This window comes from Palaemon carinicauda, chromosome 4 (genome assembly GCF_036898095.1).
Source record: "Palaemon carinicauda isolate YSFRI2023 chromosome 4, ASM3689809v2, whole genome shotgun sequence".
In the NCBI taxonomy this organism is placed as follows: domain Eukaryota; kingdom Metazoa; phylum Arthropoda; class Malacostraca; order Decapoda; family Palaemonidae; genus Palaemon; species Palaemon carinicauda.
Window position 1 is genome coordinate 70295849 of NC_090728.1, and position 15000 is coordinate 70310848.

Consider the following 15000-nt stretch of genomic DNA (forward strand, 5'->3'; position numbering starts at 1 on the left):
ATCGACCTCAAGCCATGAAGACCACCCTATGAACTGATCAGCGCCAATCAAGAGGAAAAAGGGGATGTCCCTAAATTTTCACCTTCTCGGCCTAATGCCTACATCAAGAAAAGAAGTTAATTCCTGCCCGAGAGCGCTTGGAAACAGTTCCCGCCCAAGAGAGCAAAAAAGGGGAACCAGTGTCTGCTCCCCTCAGGACACAGCTATCCGAGCTCACAAGGTTCGGACTCCGCATGAGTCGCCGAAACTCATACGTAACTTAAGGATCCACCCTTCCCCCTTCCTTTGACCACACATAGTTTGGAGATAGTTTATATCCTAATTACACCTGGGAAGATGCCGGATGATAAGTACCGTGACCTGTGAGAGGGAGAAAGTCAACAAGAGCCAAACTATAGGGTATTCTATTAATGTGAATTCTAAAAGGAAAAAGGGGAAAATAACTTCGGGAATAATTTTCTCTTTAATTCTGTGTCAGCCATTCACATCCCAGTACATATTTTTGAAAAGAGGAGGTAACTCAAACTTGTGTAATCCAAGCTATCTCATGTTCGACCACTATTATGTGGAAAGTGTTATAAATTAGATATTTTTCTTTTGACTGTAAAGTGAAAAGTAAGAGATTTGTTGTTATGGCACATAGAAAGTAGTCTAAGACAATAGTGAACATTATTTCTCTTATTATATGGTCAACCTTGTATTTTTTTTTTATACCATAACTATTATTTTGATATTTATGCTCGGTAGTTTTTCATTGTACCGAATTGTACCAACCGTGTGTCACACAATCATACAGAGTAACGACATTTCTTTTTTTTTGTATATATTATGCTTTGTATCTTCGCTCTCCCCTCGCACTGATAGGGACCTGAATAAACATGTCTGTTTTTCTTACCCTTAACTGTTAACAGAACCGGTTGTCGGTTGAACATGAAATTGCCTGTTATGTTTTTATGTCCTTTTTGGCTGGACTTGATGTATATATAAACTGATGTTCTGTAATAAAGTTACTCATTGCTTTCATCCTGCCTTCTTAGTCACAGCCTCTCTCGGCCTATCACTTGGGTGACCCCGGAAGTCGACTCGCTCCTCACGCCTTCCACCCTCACCCCTCTGTCATTGGTACTATGGCTTACTCCACGGAAGCTGGCGCCGCCCCATAGAAACTTTCGTCGTTTGCCAGCGGAGAGGCGTTTGCTTGGTTTCAGCGTGAAGAAGTCCAGTTCCGCATCAAGGGTGTGACTTGCTCAACCACCAAAGCAGATTATGTTCTCGCGGCGATACCCGAGAATACCTTCCCGGAAATATCCGAATGGCTTTGTGAACAAGGAGACACCCCAATAACATATGACGCCTTCAAAACATACCTTCTGCAGCAGTACTCGCCGTCACCAGCCGCCTGTATAGCAAAGCTTTTTCAGTTCTCTCATCAACAGTTGGGGGACCAAAGGGCTTCGCTCGCCCTCAGGGAAATGACCAGTATCGCTCGCTTGCAACATGGCGCAGACGGCTCTCCTCGTGAGGTGAACCTACTTCGTGCCCTTTGGGTATGCCGTTTACTCGAACCTATACGCGCTGCCATACCTGATGTCGATAGTTTACCCATAAAGGACTTGATGACCAAAGCCGACGCCCTTATGGACAGCCACTTCACAACCTTCAAGACCTCCAACAACGCCTCCACTCCTGAAGAAGACGACGCCTATTCATCGTCAACCGAAGCTGACGTGAATGCCGTAGGACATACACGCCTACCCCATGACGTGCCGGAGCAGTAACAAAGCCACCCATCACCCACCACTCGCTCACGCCCCAACCAACGACTTCTACAGCCACTTACTGCCACCCATCGGCCGCAGTTTTGCTACTACCACTATAGATTCGGGGCAGCCGCGAAGAAATGTGCCAAGGATTGTTAGTGGCCAAAAAATGTATAAGTAGGCCATTGCTCGTGGCGGTGGCCTCCTATGTTTCTAATCTTTTCTTTTTACATGATGCAGGAACGAGCATGCGATTTTTGATAGACATGGGTGCTTGTCGTTCTCTTTTGCCAAGGTAACTCTTCAGGACACGACGTAGTTTGTCAACGTCTGCTGATGTCTACCTGGTAGCTGCCAATGGATCTCAGATACCCATCTAGGGTTACGAGAACCTCACATTATCGTTTGGAAACGGTAAATTTAATTGGAAGTTTCTCGTTGCTGACGTCACATTGCCAATCCTGATTTCCACCTTCTGGTCGATGTCGCCCACCGACGATTGGTCAACGCAGACTCGTACTTGTCGACAACTCTTCAACCCACCTCCTCCAACATCGCTCTCCACATCAGCGCACCCACGGATGCCTACGCCTACCTCCTCACGTTGTACCCAGAAGTTTTTCGTCCATAACTTCGCCAATTGCCCACGGCTCCTGCCAAGCACAGTATTTATCCCCATACCAAGATGACGGGACCCCCAGTCTTCTCAAAATTCAGACATCTGCCACCAGATTGATTGGCAGCCGCCAAACAGACAATAGCTGAAATGGAGGAAATGGGCCTTTGCTAAAAGGCCTCCAGCCCATGGTCGTCACCCTTACACATAGTTCTGAAAAAAGATGGCTCCCTCCGTCCATGCGGGGATTACAGGCGCCTGAATATACAAACAGAACTGGATCACAACCCCCTCCCAAACATTGCCGACGTGACCTCCTACCTGCAAAAAGTGAAGGTTTTCTCCACGCTCGATCTCCTAAAGGTGTATTATCAGGTGCCCATGAACCCAGAAGACATCCCCAAGACCGCCATCACCACTCTGTTTGGTACATACACCTTCATTTACTCCTGTTTTGGCCTTCGTAATGATGGGGCCACTTTTCAAAGTCTCATGGATGGCATCTTAGGGAACCTCCCCTTCTGTGTATGTTATTTGGACGTCATACTTGTGTTCTCTTCCTCAAAAGAGGAACACCTCCGTCACCTGTGCATCGTGCTCGACCGCCTGCAACAAAACGGCCTTGTAGTCCGGTACGACAAGTGTACCTTAAGCACCAACGAAGTGTCGTTCTTTGGGGACCACATCACTCCTGAAGGAGTCCATCCCCTTCTTGAGAAGGTAGCAGCTTTTCAGAACTTCCCCACGCCCTCGATCGTCAAAACTCTGCAGGAATTCTTTGGCATGATCAACAATTATCACTGTTTTCTGCCAGCCCTTGCCGCCACTCTTGCTCCCCTCTACGCCTCCCTCAAGGGCAAGCCAGAGGACCTGAAGTGGGGTACCCTTCAAGAAGCAGCCTTCTGAAATGCAAAGAAGGCCCTATCAACCGCTGCTGCTCTCACTTTTCCCATCCCACATGCCCCTCTCCTTTTCTCCACCGATGTCAGCGACGTGGCTATTGGTGCAGTATTCAAACAGGTGGTCAATGGCTCGCCCCACCCATTGGCCTTCTTCAGCACAAAACTGTCCTAGGCAGAATCGGGTTATTCAACCTTCGATTGCGAATTGCTAGCAATGCACTTGGCTGTCCGTCACTTTCGCCATTTCTTAGAAGGTACGCCCTTCGTCATTCGTACAGATCACATGCCTCTGGTGCACGCCTTCACTCGTCAGTCTGACGCCTGGTCCGCCGTCAATGCCAACATCTCTCCACCGTGGCTGAATACAATTGCACCCTTCAACACGTCACTGGGAAAATGAATCCTGTTGCGGATGCCCAGTCAATAAACACATTGGCTGTCGTTCAACTGGGATTGGATTACGACGCCTTGGCTGAAGCCCAATGACAGGATTTAGAGTATCAAGCACGTAGGACATCCTGCACTTCCCTCCGTTGGGAAGACATCCCCCTTGACGACTCCAACACCACCCTCCTCTGTGACGTCAGTACTGGTAGACTGCGACCTTGGATTCCTGCTTCCTTGCGCCGACAGGTGTTTGATTTCATTCACGGCCTTTCACATCCCTCGTGCCGTTTTACTGCACAGCTGCTGAAGATGAAGTTCATTTGGCACGGCATTTCTAAGGATGCTAAGGATTGGGTCCACGCCTGTACTTCTTGCCAAACTTCCAAAGTACATCGACACACGGATTCAGGAGTGGGCACCTTTCCTTAACCTCAGCGTCGTTTCGCCCACATTCACGTCGACGTTGTTGGCCCCCTACCCACATCACAAGGACATCGTTACCTATTTACCATCATCGACCGCTCCACTCGTTGGCTTGGAGCCATTCCCATGGAAACTGCAACGTCTGCCTCATGTACATCTGCCTTACTCTCAGGATGGATTGCAAGATTTGGTATCCCTGAGCATATTACTTCTGACAGGGGTACCACTTTCTCCTCTCAATTGTGGACATCATTAGCGAATCTCCTGGGCATCACCTTACATCAGACAACTGCCTACAACCCTGCTGCTAATGGAATGGTTGTTCGTTTTCATCGCACCCTCAAAGCAGCTTTGATGTCCCGCTGCAAGAATTCCACCTGGTCTAATCAGCTTCCCTGGGTCCTGCGGGGACTAAGGTCCACTTCTAAAGACGCCCTGGACGACTCGGCAGCTGAAATGGTGTATGGCGACCCGTTGGTCGTCCCTGCCGAATTTTTTTCCTTCTGCAACCACCTCCGACGATCTCCAGCGCATACGTCACGTTGTGGGAAAATTTACTCCATGCCGCCAGACTTACAAGCCCCAAGCGAAGCATCACATACCGACAGACTTGCACTCTGCAACACACGTCTTCCTACGCAACGACACTAGTAAGCCACTGCTAACGCCCCCTTGTGATCCGACGCAGTCCGAAAGCATTCCTACTAAACATTCCTGGAAAAGAAGACTGGGTCTCCATTGATCGTCTAAAACCTGCTTACCTCCTGCCAGATGACCAGCCTATAGTTCGCCTCTCTAGATCAGGGCGCCCTATTCAACATGTACAGTGTGTCATTTTTAGGGGGGGGGGAGCCATGTACCAACTGTGTCACACGATCGTACATAGAAAAGACATTTCTTTTTATTGTATGTATTATGCTAGGTATCTTCGCTCTCTCCTCGCACTTATAGGGATCTGAATGAACATGTCTGTTTTTCTCACCGGTAACTTTTAACAGAACTGGTTGTCGGTTGAACATATATAGACTGATGTTCTATAATAAAGTTACTCAGTTGCTTTCATCCTGCCTTCTTAGTCACAGCCAACCTTGACCCGTCACAGAATGATTGTTAGAACGTAGAAAATAAGTGGTATTTTTTTTTTTTATGCATCCAACTGTTTTGATTATTGCTGGAGCAAATAAAACTTAAAGTTTTGTCTTTCAGTTTTTACTTCAATCATTCTAATTTATCAACTTTATAGAGTTATTACCTTTATAAAGTCCAAAACATTTCCAGTTTTGAATTGTCATTGTATGTTTTTCTCTTCAAGAATCTTACAAACATTTTGTTTTTGTTTTTCATTTGTGAAATAAATTTATTTATGTATTAGATTTTATAACAGAGTTTTTTTTTTGTCCATGATTAGAATAAGGAGAGAGGTCAGTCTGTTCTTACTTGTACCAAATGCCATATATTCCCACGAGGTGCAGATCCAAAATAATATAAATGAACTCGGGAAAAACGAACCGTTAATAAAATTAACGGGTTCAGTCTTTTTAAAGGACATTACAGAGTTAATTAGACGATCTGGTTGATACGACGATACAGTGTCAAGTTGAGTGTCCGATTGATACTCTGTTTAAGGAGCGTAGCCTGCACGTTACATCACATCTTTAAATTGGGGCCTGTGATCGGGATATATTTTTTTTACTTACCTTCTGTTCGTATTCTTTTTGTGTTTGAATATAAGTTTTTTATTACCTTTTGCTCATTACTCCAGACACAGTTTTTCTGTTTCGGATTTGTTTTTTGTTGGTCGGAAATTGGACTTTGGAAATCATTGATTGTTGATTTTGGATTTTAGTTGTTCTGCAACCTGGTTTATCGGGTTTGTTTCATTCTGTTGATATCATAGTGTGAAATTGGTGTTAATCAGCAGTCTTGAATTTATTTTTTATCAAGCAGCTTTAGTTACATTCAAGGTTCAAAGTTCTATAGTTTCGGTCATGGGAGATGAAAATTCAGATCAGGAGTTTCTAGGTTAATCGAGGAACCGAATGACTTTTTATTAAGTTAACTCTCCCCAGCAGAGCTAACTGAAGTGAGCTCACGTGTGGATGATATCCCAAACTCGTGTAAAAGACAACAGATTCTGGATGACGTAGAGAGTGAACTTAATAGGCGTCATGGATTAAGGGAAGAGTGTGAGTTGGAGATAGCACTTTAAGATAGGGGTGAAGACAACTCTATAACCAGGGAAGACTTTGTTATGGGAGGACAGCAGCAGTGCCAATGTTACCGTCAGCCATGTCATCAAGCCAGACTACCTACCAAACTTCAAGTCCAGTGGGAGTTGAATCTCATGATGAAGTTCAGAGGTCAGAAGAGATGTTGAGGATGAAAATTAAATTTAAAGCAGCTGAGCTCGAGGCTAAGTCATTGCGAGCTCAGTTGGAGATCCACCGTCAGAATTCAAGATCACCCAGGGCACACCACTTGGGTGGGTTTTCAGACCGAGATATGGTGGGACTCCTTCCATCCTATGATGAAAAGAATCCTGAAGGCTTCTTCCTGTCGTTTGAGAGGGTAATGATGAGTTACCAGGTCCCAGAGGACTCCTAGTCTCGCCTGTTGCCAACAAAGTTAACTGGGAGAGCGGTGGATGCTTACAATGAGATTTTCGAGAGTGCTGTGCATGATTATCGCCTGGTAAAGGCATGGATTTTGAAAGCTTTCGAACTTGTGCATGAGGATTATCCCCAGAAGTTCAGGAACTTGAGGAAAGGATTAGAAAGGTATGCAGAGTATTGGAGGCAAATGAAGATTAGCCGTGATAGGTGGGTTGATGCCTCTCTTGGACATAACAAGACGCACGATAGGATAATACAGTTCATAGGATTAGAGCAGTTTCTACGAATGGTACCACCAGCACACTGCAATATATCGAAAATAAAGATATCAATGACCCTGGCCAGGCTGCTGTAATGCCAGATGAGTTTGCACTGAAGGAAAAGATCAGGGGCTATTCTGGCTCAGGATGATACCCTCCTTCATTCTATCCAAACTAATCTCCAAAGCAATTTCGGAGTAATTGGAGCCCCAGAGGGCCTCCATCGTATCCTCCACCAGGGAAAGGAGTAGAGGGAAAATCTACACATGGCAATGCTAAAAACAATGGGAGTAAGAACAATGGAGCCCACCCTTCGGCTCCCCCAGTAAAACAGTATTCCTATTGTCACAAACTCAGAAACGATGTTAGCTGCTTCTGGCTCAAAGGAAATTATGGACCAGGGGGAAAGAAGTCCTCTAATCAAAATCACAGGAGGGATGACCAAACACTTAATGTTAATGAGGTGTTGAGAAGACAGACATCATGCCAAGGGATGAAGAAGAAGAGACACAAGGCCATAATGCAAGGACAGGAAGCCTTCATTCATGCTGGAACCCGTGTCTCTGCAGGACCAAGGTACCAAGCCTGTACAGATAAGGATTATGCAGGATACTGGAGCTGAGCAGACTGCCCTGCACAGAGCAGTCTTACCCTTCAATGAATTGTCCGCCTTGGGAGAAACTGTCATGGTACGCTATATTAGGGGAGGGGAGGAATTGCCCTTATATGCAGGGAATTTAAGCTCTTCTTTTATTTCTGGTACATTTCCAGTTACTTTGGTGGATGAGGAACCCATGGAAGGGGTACAGTCATTATTAGGAAATGGCATAGACGGACAACAATGTTGCACAGCAACATGTAAAATTCTTGCTGACAAGAATGAAGGGGAGGTGAAGATTGAACACAATGAGTATCCAGCATGTGCTATTACCCGTGCTAGTACCACTCAACACAAAAAGGACAAGAGATGATGTTCCTACAGGGGTGCTTGCAGGTACTTTTCCCAAAACGCTCAGAGGTGTGGTGCAGCCTGGTTTATTATGTTCAGAATACTTGAGGGAACTTGCAAGGATAATGGATGAAGCTGGATCCCTGCTTGAACTCGAGGCTGAACCCTCCGGTTACTATTTGAAGGAAGATGTCCTAATGCACAAATGACGGTCTAAGAAAGTGCCTGCTGATGCTGAGTGGACTATTCTACATCAGGTGGTTGTGCCACCACAGAACCGAGAGGAGATTTTAAGGTTGGCTCATGAGCATCCAATTGGAGAACATTTAGGAGTACGCAAGACGCGTGAGTAAGTTTCCCGGGAATTTTATTCGCCAAATTTGAACAGAGGAGTTGCAGAGTATTGCCGTAGTTGTCACTCGTGCCAGGTGATAGGTAAAAAGGATCCAAATCATCGAAAAGCGCCATTGCAACCCATCCCTGTGGTGGAAGAACCCTTCTCCAAGATCATCATGGATAATGTCGGACCTCTGCCAAAGACAAAGAAGGGACACACCTATTTGTTGATGCTAATGTGTACGTCAACACGCTTCCCTGAAGCATACCAGTTGCGGGCAGCGATGAGTGATAATGTTTTCCGGGTTCTGGTACAGTTTGTGACCACATTCGGGTTGCCAAAGGTTATTCAAACTGACAGAGGTAGTGTTGTCATGTCAAAAATTTTTGAAGGCACCCTTAAGGAGTTAGGAGTGGAGCACATAATGTCCTCTGCTTATCATCCACAGTCTCAAGGTGCTTTGGAAAGGTTTCATGCCACGCTGAAAAATGCATTACGTGCATACTGGAAGACCAGAAAACACGAGATTGGGACACAGGCGTGCCGTTCTTGTTGATTGCTATTCGAGATTCATGGCAAGAATCTATGGGGTTTTCCCCCTTTCAGCTGGTCTTTGGACATCAAGTACGTGGACCTCTCACACTTTTGAGGGAGATATGGACCCATGAAGAACAAAGTAGTAATGTGTTAGACTATATTGTGAGTTTCTGACAGCCCTTGCACGAGGTCTGCCAAATGGCTCATGATGAGATGGAGATGTCTTAAGGAAAAATGAAAGCCTGGTATGACTAAGCAAATAGGACAGAAGCACGACAATTCCAAGTGGGAGATAATGTGCTCGTTTTTCTACCTGTACCTGGTAGTTCCTTAGCGGCCAAGTACCAGGGACCGTAAAAGGTCATGAAGAAGCTCAGCGAACTGGATTATGTGGTAGGGACACCGGACTGAAGAAAGGAACACCTGGAGTGTCACATCTACATGATGAAACCACATGTTGTTCGGAATACCAGTGGTAATGCCACTGCCCAAAAAATACCGCCAGCCACTGTGCCTGTTCATGTATCAGTAATAAGGAGACAAGCACAGCAACCAGAAGATGAGGAACAACAGACTCCTCAAGGTGAAGAAGAGGAGGAAGAATAGAATCCTCCGGGTGTAGAAGAGGAGGAAGAACAGAATCCTCCGGGTCAAGAAGAGGAGAAAACCAGTTTCAAGGGCATGCCACTCGAAGCCCGACTTAAGAATTCGGAGCTTCTCAGAGACTTCAAGACCAAGGTCTCTCATCTAGCTCCCCACCAGCAAGAGGATGTCCAAGCTTAAGTGGAAAAGTACGCTGTGCTGTTTCCTGATGTTCCCAGCTGGACAAATGAAATGGAACATGATGTGGATGTGGGAGATGTATGCCCAGTCCATCAACACGCATACAGAGTATCACCCAGGAGGCGAGAACTGTTTGGGAAGGAAATTAATTACATGTTAGAGCATGGGACTATTAGAAAGAGTTCCTCATAGTGGAGTTCACCGTGTGTTAGTGGAAAAACTTGATGGTTGAGTCAGATTCTGTACTGACTATAGGAAGGTGAACAACGTCACAAAGCCAGATTCCTTTCCCTTGCCACGTATTGAGGATTGCGTGGATACCATTGGGAATGCTAGATGTATCACAAAGTGTGATTTGTTGAAGGGATATTGGTGTGTTCCGCTCACTGAAAGAGCCAGAAAGGTTACAGCTTTTGTAACGCCTCAAGGATTAATTGAATACAATGTGTGATGCCCTTTGGGATGGGAAATGCTCCTGTGATATTCCAGCGAATGATTAACAGTTTGGTATAGGACCTGGAAGGTATTGTCGCATGTATGGATGACATTGTTATCTACAGTGACTCTTGGAAGGAACACCTGAAGAGACTAAAAGCCCTTTTCCAACGTTTATCAGAGGACAACTTGACGATCAACCTCTCCAAGTGTGATTTTGGACAGGCGACAGTCACCTACTTAGGGCACATAGTAGGTCAAGGGTCTGTTCACCTAGTACAAGCAAATGTTGAGAGCTTACAAAAATTTCCAGTCCCGCAAAGCCGCCGAGCATTGTTTCAGTTCTTAGGAATGACCGGTTATTACAGGAAGTTCTGTGAAAACTACTCTACCGTAGCCTTGCCTCTCACTAATTTTCTCAAAAAGAATAACAAGTATGTTTGTTCTAACCACTGTCAAGATGCATTTGAATCACTTAGGAAATTGCTGAGTCTATCACCTGTGCTTGAAGGCACCAGATTTTGACAGAGATTTTGAGGTAACATTAGATGTCAGTGATCTTAGGGCTGGTGCAGTCTTATTGCAGGAAGATGATCAAAACATGAAGCATCTTGTGGCATACTTCTCTAAGAAATTTAACTGGCATGAAAAGAACTGTGCCTCTATAGAAAAGGAGATATTGGCTTTAGTCCTTGCTGTAGAACATTTCTCTATTTACCTTCAATCGAATTCATTGCCTACTAACCTCTTTACGGACAATAATCCCTTAACATTCTTGCAAACCATGAAAATCAGAAACCGCAGACTACTCAAATGGAGCCTATGGCTGCAAGAAGTGAATTTAAATATCTTGCATATCCCAGGGAATCAGAATATTCTAGCAGACTGCCTTTCACGGATAAATTAGAGTTTAATGTGTATGTAGGTAGATTAAGAAGAAATATAGAATTTTTTTATATAATTCAACCTTTTTCATGAGAGCCAAAATGTGAGTTCAGTTTAGTGATTAGGTGGGAGACGATTTCCTTTCCATTGAGCAGGAAATCTTTTTTTTAAGGGGGGAAGTATGAAGTGCGTTGACTTCTAATCTCCAAGTAAAACTGTTTACAGGTCATATTTCATTACTTTTTATAAACAGCTCCGCTCTCGTGAATTCCCATTACATGTACCCACAGACAGTCCTCTGTCCAAAAGGAGGTCTTTGTCTGCACCATGTAGGCTCACTGCCATTAATTACCAGGCGCTTAGACTTTCCTCTCTTTTCCAAGGTCAGCCACAAGATATAAGCCAGGAGTGAGAACAAGGCTTTCTCATAGAGGACAAAGCACCCATAGAGAAGAGAACACTTAGTCATGATTCGCCTACACCCAGAAAAGGAAGGTGTGGTCACGGATGCCAATCGACCTCAAGCCATGAAGACCGCCCTATGAACTGATCAGCACCAATCAAGAGGAAAAAGGGATGGCCCCTAAATTTCACCTTCTCGGCCTAAGGCCTACATCAAGAAAAGAAGTTAGATCCTGCCCGAGAGCGCTTGGAAACAGTTCCCGCCCAAGAGGGGAACCAGTGTCTGCTCCCCTCAGGACACAAGCTATCCGAGCTCACAAGGTTCGGACTCCGCATGAGTCGCCAAAACTCATGCGTAACTTAAGGATCCACCCTTCCCCCTTCCTTTGACCACACATAGTTTGGAGATAGTTTACATCCTAATTACACCTGGGAAGATGCCGGATGATAAGTACCGTGACCTGTGAGAAGAAGAAAGTTAACAAGAACCAAACAGTAGGGTATTCCATTAATGTGAATTCTAAAACGAAAAAGGGGAAAATAACTTCGAGAATAATTTTCTCTTTAATTCTGTGTCAGCCATTCACATCCCAGTACATAATTTTGAAAAGAGGAGGTAACTCAAACTTGTGTAAACCAAGTTATCCCATGTTAGACCATTATTATGGGGAAAGTGTTATAAGTTAGATATTTTCCTTTTGACTGTAAGGTGCAAAGTGAGAGTTTTGTTGTTATGGCTCATAGAAAGTAGTCTAAGACAATAGTGAACATTATTTCTCTTATTATATGGTCAACCTTGTATTCTTTTTTTTTACTATAACTATTATTTTGACATTTATGTTCGGTAGTTTTTCATTGTATTGAGGGATTGTCAGAACGTAGGAAATGAGTGGTATTTCTTTTTTCATCTTTTTTACATGCATCAAACTGTGTTTTGATTTTTGATGGAGCAAATTAAACTTAAAGTTTTGTCTTTCATTTTTTCCTTTAATCATTTTAGTTTATTAACATTATAGATTTATTAACATTATAAGGTCGAAATAATATCTCTTTAAGAATCTTAGAAACATTTTGTTTTTGTTTTTCTTTTGTGAAATAAATTTAGTTATGTATTAAATTTCATAACAGTCTGTTCTTACATGTAACAAACGCCATATATTCCAACGAGGTGCAGCTCCAAAATAATACAAATGAACTCGGGAAAACGAACCGTTGATAACATTAACGGGTTCAGTCTTTTTAGAAGACATTAGTGTTAATTAGACGATCTGGTTGATACGACGATACAGTGATACAGTATCAAGTAGAGTCCGATTGATACTCTATTCAAAGAGCATTGCCGGCACGTTACGTCTCTCTCTCTCTCTCTCTCTCTCTCTCTCTCTCTCTCTCTCTCTCTCTCTCTCTCTCTCTCTCTCTCTCTCTCTCTCTAGTATATATATATATATATATATATATATATATATATATATATATATATATATATATATATATAGTCCACATAAGAAAAAGTAAACGAACATGAGTGCATGTAGAAAGGCTCTACAGTGTCGTCCGCGACTGAACCTCTTCTTAGAACGTTTATTATGAAAAAGTAAATACACAAGTTCGTACATACAAGAACGGATTCGAATCATAAAAAGAAAATTAAAGAGACACTATTAGAACCCATGAGGTAAAAGTCACTTAAAATGAGGATGAAACCAATATTTGTTCAAATTATAAATTAGCAGATTACATATGTAATTTATATATATATATATATATATATATATATATATATATATATATATATATATATATATATATATATATATATATATATATATATATATATATATATATATATATATATATATATATATATATATATATATATATATATATATATATATATATATATATATATATATATATATATATATATATATATATATATATATATACACAGAAAACTTGAATTTGACAGGTATATGTACAGAAGAATTGTCATTGACTTTTATCTTTCTTCGTGGCTGAGTGGTATGGTCACTGCCATACGGATATCATGGACGAGGGTTCAAACCCCCGCCGGTCTGATATTATAGTCTTTGGGCGATTCCACCTGGGGCTCTGATCCCGAGGTCGTTAAGAGAATCCAGACTTTAATGTATTAATATATATGGCTTATTTGATATATATATATATATATATATATATATATATATATATATATGTGTGTGGGCGTGTGTGTGCCTGTAAGTTATTGGTTAAATTGAATATAAGGCTTAACCAATAAAACATTTTTAGCTAACTTTAAAATCAACGGTAATAATATAATATAGAATTATATAATATAACATAATATAATATAATATTTGCTTTGTCAAATAAATTATTGAAAACAAAAATTGGTTATGGTAAATTTTATGGGTGATTGCATGTAATGATTGGATTGCCTTAATAAAAGAATGCTTTCTAACGGGAATATCATCAAGAACATTTTAGTCGAAAATTAAATGGTTTCGATGATGAAAAGTAGCTACAGTGAAGAAAAAGGGAAAAGGTGCCAGGACCTTAAACTATGAAGGGTACAGCATTCACTTTGGTGAACCCTTATTGAAAAGCTAACTGATTTTCTCTCTGACATAATAACTTGGCCTATTTATAACATGTATAAGGAAAGTTAGCGTTGGAGCTATTATGATATGTGTCCTGGAACTATTATGTCATTAATGATGGGCAGAAGTTAGCCTTAGACGAATTGTGTGCGACAATGGTTCTTAATTTTACTCGAGATTTTAATGACATTAAACAGTCCTCTTATCTCTCCGCATTCTTGGAGACATTCGTTGTGGAACATTTCGCAATAAGTACTTGCCACTGAAAATAATCTATTTTTCTTTTACTAAAATCAGCAATGCCTAATTAAGAGAAATTAAGCTATATGCCAATTTTCCAAAAAGTGAGCTATGGTAAAGGCAGACATTATTAAAATTTTCAAATTCTTGATGTAGTCCTTAGGTGTAACTGCATGTCTAAACTCCAAACGACATACGTTATATATTCTCATGCGTTTTATTTACAATTTTTCTCACGCTTGGAGACTTCATTGACCCACTAGGTCAATTATTTTAGCTCTAAACTTGTTGTAGTCTTAAAATGATATCAGGAAATTTTTTTTTTAAAAACTAATTGTATTTTAAACTTCCAGAGTTTGACCTGCAGTTATGCTTCTTAGATTGTAATAATAATAATGATGATGTTATCAACACCAATAAGGCCAGATATATCAGTAGCAATGCAAGAAAGATTGAAAATAATATATCAAAATAATATATCAATATATCTATAAATACTACTTTCATACTCTTAAATAATTTCATCTTATAATCATAACAAGATCTCCATGTCTTTGAAGTTGTAGTTCTTTTTTTACGGTTAGGAGATAGACTTTTCTCCATCAAGAAACTATTTGAAAAAAGTATGTTGAGTTTATGTGATTATATTTAAGCATTTGATAGCTATGCCGTTTCATCCTTTTATGATAGGCTAAAAGGAATCTTGTGATTCATTGGTTGTTAACAACAATTAGGTAACAGATATTATGTGGTAATTTTCTGGAGAAAGTGGGAAAATAGTCGCACTAGAAATAAAAAACGCAAATTCCTCTGTAATGCATTGAGAATGTAAATCCTAAACTATTCATATAAAACTGTTAGCTCAAGCAGGC